The sequence below is a fragment of the Gossypium arboreum genome, chromosome 6 (genome assembly GCF_025698485.1).
Source record: "Gossypium arboreum isolate Shixiya-1 chromosome 6, ASM2569848v2, whole genome shotgun sequence".
Lineage (NCBI taxonomy): Eukaryota > Viridiplantae > Streptophyta > Magnoliopsida > Malvales > Malvaceae > Gossypium > Gossypium arboreum.
Genome location: NC_069075.1, coordinates 64,436,404 through 64,442,403, shown reverse-complemented (window position 1 = coordinate 64,442,403; position 6,000 = coordinate 64,436,404). Strand labels below are relative to the sequence as shown.

General features: G+C 33.7%; 1 non-coding gene across 1 annotated transcript; it reads left to right on the top strand.

Moving 5' to 3' along the window:
- Positions 1-3,777: 3,777 nt before the first annotated feature.
- Positions 3,778-3,884, top strand: LOC128294744 (small nucleolar RNA R71). The gene has a single exon (XR_008285051.1). It is a non-coding gene; the product is annotated as a small nucleolar RNA R71 (small nucleolar RNA).
- Positions 3,885-6,000: the final 2,116 nt, after the last annotated feature.

The window sequence follows — 6,000 nt, the reverse complement described above, 5'->3', positions numbered from 1 at the left end:
TTATATTTATCCAACAACCACTTTAGCCATTTATTCACGAAATAGGAACCTTCATCGTTAATTATAGCTTTGAGAGCCACAAATCTCGTGAATATATGTTTTTGAAAGAAACGCATCACCTCCTTGGCATCATTATTCAGATATGCCTTGACTTCCACCCATTTGGAAACATAATCGATGGCTACCAAGATGTACCTATTACCATAAGAAGAAGGAAAATGACTTAGACAGTCAATACCCCAAACATCAAATAATTCTACCTCAAGAATGTTAGTAAGTGGCATCTTATTTCTTCTAGGAAAATTTCTGACTCTTTGGCACCAATCACATTTCTTCACTTAGGCATATGCATCTTCAAACAAGTTTGGCCGAAAGAAATTGGCTTGCAATTCTTTGGTTGTAGTTCGTGACCCTCCAAAATGTTCCATACTCAGGGATGAATGGCAATGGTACAAAATATCGACTAATTCACTCTTGGCTACACACCTTCAAATCATCTAGTCTATACATTTTTAAAATAAATAGGGTTCCTTCCAAAAATAATATCTAACATCATGAAGGAATTTCCTTCTTTGTTCATATGTCAATTCGAGTGACATTAAACCATTGGCTTAAAAATTAGCATAATTAGCAAGCCACAGAATATTATGGAAATGGCTTACCTCAAAGATGTTTTCATCTGGAAAGTACTCGTTAATAGGAATTGAGGAATGGGTATCATCTTATCGTTCCAACCTGGATAGATGGTCTGCCACTTGATTCTCTACTTCTTTTTTGATCCTATAAATCAAACTCTTAAAGTAACAAAACCCAATGAATCAATTGTGGTTTTGCATCTCTCTTGTGTTGCTTGTGTTGCACATCAATTTAAATGGTGAACTCCAATCTTGGGTAATGATGATTGGTGCTAAGATTAATATTTTCTTCAACTCCTCAAAATTTGTTAAACAAATCATCGTTAAAAATAATTATTAAATCTTTCTCTAAGAGTTTACAAAGTGGTTTGGAGATTTTGGAGAAATCTTTAATGAATCTCCTGTAAAACCCATCATGTCCTAGAAAACTCCTAAAGCCCTTTACAGACACTAGGGGTGGGAGTTTCTTGATAACATCTATCTTTTCCTTATCAACTTCTATTCTTTATCTTATGATTCTGTGTCCCAAAACAATGCGTTCTCTCACCATGAAATGACATTTCTCCCAATTGAGAACGAGGTTCATCTCTTCGCATCATTTGAGAACTTTGACCAAATTATCTAAACAGTTGTTATAAAAGTCTCCAAACACATAAAAATCATTCATAAACACTTTCAATAATTTTTCAACCATGTTAGTGAATATAAATATTAGACATTGTTGAAAAGTAGCAAGTGCATTACACAAACCAAAAGGCATATGCTTGAAAGCAAACGTACCATATGGACATGTGAAGGTTGTCTTATACTAATCTTCTGAGGCTACAAAAATCTGATTGTATCGGTAATCAATACAAATTCTCCAACATGTAACCTTCTTGGTTGGAATCAACTCATTATTTTTATTTTTTACAACTGAGATGCCACCTTCTTTGGCACATATTGGACTGGACTCACCCAAGAGCTATTTGAGATGGAGTAAATGATTCCCACATCTAACCACTTGATGATATCCTTTTTAACTACCTCTTTTATGATTAGTTTTAACCTTCTTTGGCCATCAAGATGATTTTGTGCATGTAAAAAAATGGGCTTATACCCCAGATTTCAGCTATCGTTTAACTGATTACTTTCTTAAATTTTTTTAAGACATTAATCAACTTCCTTTCTTGATTCTCAGTTAATTCAACTGAAATAATCATAGGTAGAGTAGAAGAGTTACCCAGAAAAACATGTTTAAAATATGAAGGAAGTAACTTTAATTCTAGCTTGGGCGGTTCTTCAGTTGAAGCTTTCAACTACTTATACTCATGAGATTTCAACTCTAAAGATTTGAAATAGGGTTGCAGAATGAATCCCTTCAATTCGGCTTCCAATTCAGTTTGATTTTCATCTTCATCATTGTAACTTAGCATCCCTGGTGCTAAGAGTTGTTTCAACAAATCATTCGTAGAAACTAACGATTCTGTCTCATCCATACCAGAACATTCTTCTCCTACATTGGGGTATCTCAGAGCTTTGAAAACATTAAAGGCTACCTTATTGTCTTGGACTTTCATAGTGAGTTTTCTCTTCTAAACATCAATTAATGTTCTTTCGGTTGCTAAGAAAGGTCTTCCCAAAATGATAGGGACTTCTTTGTCTATTTCAAAATCTAAAATAAGAAAATTAGTAGGGAAAATAAATTTATCAACAGGTACCAAAATATATTTTATCTTTCCTTTAGGACATGTTATCGATCAGTTTTCTAGTTGTAGTGTCACCATTGTTAGTCTGACTTCACCAATTCTAATTTGTCTAAACACAGACATGGGCATCAAATTTATGCTTACCCCCAAATCACATACGGCATACCACAATATGAATTACCGATGTCACATGGTATGGTAAAACTCCTCGAATCTTTTATCTTTGGTGGTAACATATTTTGCAAGAATGCACTGCACTCCTTAGTCAGAGCCACTGTCTCAAACTCTCCCAACCATCTCTTTTTATAGAGGATATCTTTCATGAATTTCACATAATTCGGCATATGTTCCAGAGCCTCTAGCAACGAAATGTTGATATGTAACTATTATGTACATCTAAGAATTTTTAAAATTGTACCTCTTGATGCTTCCTCTGAAATGTCTACGGGTAAAGAGGTGGTGGAATTTTTACCTTAAATGGACAACTTTTCAGAGGTAGTGTTGGTTCTGTATCTACCGTAGGTGTTGATTTTTTAGGGCTACTCTACTATGGTTGTGCCTTAGTGGGGATCATAGGAACAAGATTATTCTTTGTGGAAGATTCAACTCTTAGTTAAACTTTCTTTTGATTTTGGACAACAATAGGCTCATATTTGGATTCAACAACTGTTGGTTCCAACACCGTTCCACTCCTCAAAGTAACAGTTTAACACTATTCTTTACCTGTGCTTCAGGATTCTTTGTATCATTTTGCAAAGCACCCTAAGGTTTGTTTCTTAGTTTATTAGCTATCCCATATGGTTCTTTAGATTCCTTAGGGTAGCATCATTTTTAGCCATATATACTTCTAAAAGGTTTTTCAAGCTATTTGAAAACTCGGTTGGTTGAGGTTTTACATCTGTGAATAACTTGACAAATGATTTGAATGATGATGCATATAGGAATTACCTGAACCTGTCCCTTGATTACTCTAGGAGAAATTAGAATGATTTTGCCATGAAGGATTATAGTGATTTGATTGTGGACTTGGGCCATTCCTATTTTGATGTTGGTTTCCCACGTAATAGATAGATTCTAGGTTTGATGGGTATTCTTCAAATGTGTGACCATTACTACAGTAAACACATGCAGTGTTCTCGAACTGACTTCGTTATTGACCTGTTAGGTTAATGTTGCAACCATTCACAGAAATATTCTTAAGCATGGAAGTCGTAGTTGATACTTGAGCAGTTAAAGATGTAAGAGTGTCCACTTCATGAACTCCTACTACTCTTCTTCCTATAGCTGGATGATGGGTCGACCACTTGTAGCTATTACTTGAAATTCTTTCAAGGATCTCATATGCTTCATTGTATGACTTTGAAAGAAGAGTTCCATTAGCTAAAACATCTACCACCATTCTTGTGTGAGCGTTGAGACCATTACGGAAAGTTTTTAGTTGAATGCAATGAGGAATACCATGATAAGGGCTTTTTTGTAATAACTCTTTAAACAGTTCCCATTCCTCATACAAGGACTGTTCATCGGATTGCTGAAACATAGTAATTTCATATCTAAGCTTAGCATTCTTACTTTGTGGAAAATACTTCATCAAAAAATGTTTCGCCAGTTCTTGCCATGTGGAAACAAAATCGAGCAGTAAGGAATTCAACCATGTTTGTGCATGATTTCGCAACGAATATGGGAAAACCTTCAATCTTAAGGCATGTTCAGATACTCCTTGTAACTTGAAAGAGTCATTTACTTCCATAAATAATTGGAGATACAAATGAGGATCTTCAACAGGTATCCCACTAAACCATCCCACTATTTGCAACATCTAAAACATCACTAGCTTTAACTTGAACTGAAGGACATCAATCTCAGGTCTTACAATCCCTAGATTGAGTTCACTAAATAAAGGCACAGTATACTACCTAATCACTCGATCTATGTCATCAGTAACAAGGATCGGATCCTGATTTTTACAAGTTGTGTCTTCTCTTGGGTCTTAATTCATTTCTTCGACTTGTCTTTGGGTTAGCCATTCCTTTTTTCTTTACCTAAAAGTACGTTCAATTTCTGGGTCAATTGGCAATAGATTGATAATCCGGTCTATGTTTATAAACCTAGAAAAATCACGAAAATAACAAAGTTAAAATTGAAAAAACAAAAATACAAATAATCCAAACTAAAAAAGAATTATCTTCACAAATAGCAACAAAATATAGTCCCCGAAAACGGTGCTAAAAACTTGTGTTGCATGACTACGTACAAGCGTACATGGTTGTACAAGTAATAAATAGTAAGTAAAGAGTATTGTCTCCATAGGGACTGTTGTGTGAATTATTTGTAAAGTCAATTTTAATTAATTTGGTTAAACAAAATAAAAAGAAGATATAATTTTTAAAAGTCAATTGTTTAGTTAATGGTGTAATCAATTATCAAATACCCACAAAATAAAACAACATACCTTACAAAAAAATAATCACAACAGGAATTAAACACAAGATTTAATATAATACAACATGAATAGGCTAAAATAAATATTTCACTTAACAAGAACTTATTGGCATTCATAGAAAGAATATCAAGAAAGGATCGTGGCAATATGAAAATTCATTAAACCCATTTTAATTAAGGCATAGGCTTCTCTCAAAGTCTTATTATATCCCCAAGTTAATTAGCATATGTCTATGTCAAAACTAACTTAGAAATCACCCTCTCGGGCATTTACATAATTTATGCGTACAACAATCATCTTTTGATATCAACATGATATGCACCATTTAGGTCTTTTGTCAATTTACCATTATCTCTTCTCAGATTAAACAATTAATTCATTAATCTACAAATGTTTGCCATACATTTACAAGTATAATCATGAATTAAACCTAAATGGATGAAATAATCATTTGCACAAAATATTTAGAAAACAAAAACCAATTAATTCAAATCAAGATTCATATATATTTTGAATAAACAAAATTAAGTCATGTCATATTAAATTAAAAACATGAATATGAGATGCAATTTTGTCTTTTGACATAGAACACAATAATTAACAGTAAAGAGAAAGAAAGGGAAGAGTATCTAAGGGGGTAATCCACGACTATTTCACAATAAGAAAAGGAAATATAAGGGGTTATCTGCGGCTGTTCCTTGCAGCTTCCCATAGTGGCTCTCCTCATCATCTTTATGATAAAATCATCTAGACGGCTTCAAGTCATCCTCCTAGCTGCTCTCATTTTGGCAAGTGATTGCATTATTTTTCAGAATTCAAGTGTTTAACAAGCCACGAGAAAGGCAATAACACTTAATAACATTTTTCTCTAAAAACTTAATATGAGAAAATTGTGTGTCAAAATTGGTGTGTCTCTTGAATGAGAATGAAGTCCCTACTTATAGTTGATGAAGTTACCTTGTTTCCTTTTCCCCTTAATGTCGTTCTTGATTTGAGGAAGAATGGGTCTTTCCTTGCTATTTTTAGCAAAAAAGGTAGCTGGTTTCCTCTATATGTGGTCGGCGAATAAGTGGTTAAAAGGTTATGGTTTTTTTAATGCTATTTTTAATAGCAAGGTGGAAGGCTAAGGCTTGTTTCAATTAGAAAAATGTGCTGATTTTTATTTAGTGAATATTGAGGAAAAATTTGTTAGATTTAGGAGTTGAATGGGTGGTTAGGGACTGCAAATTTTAGC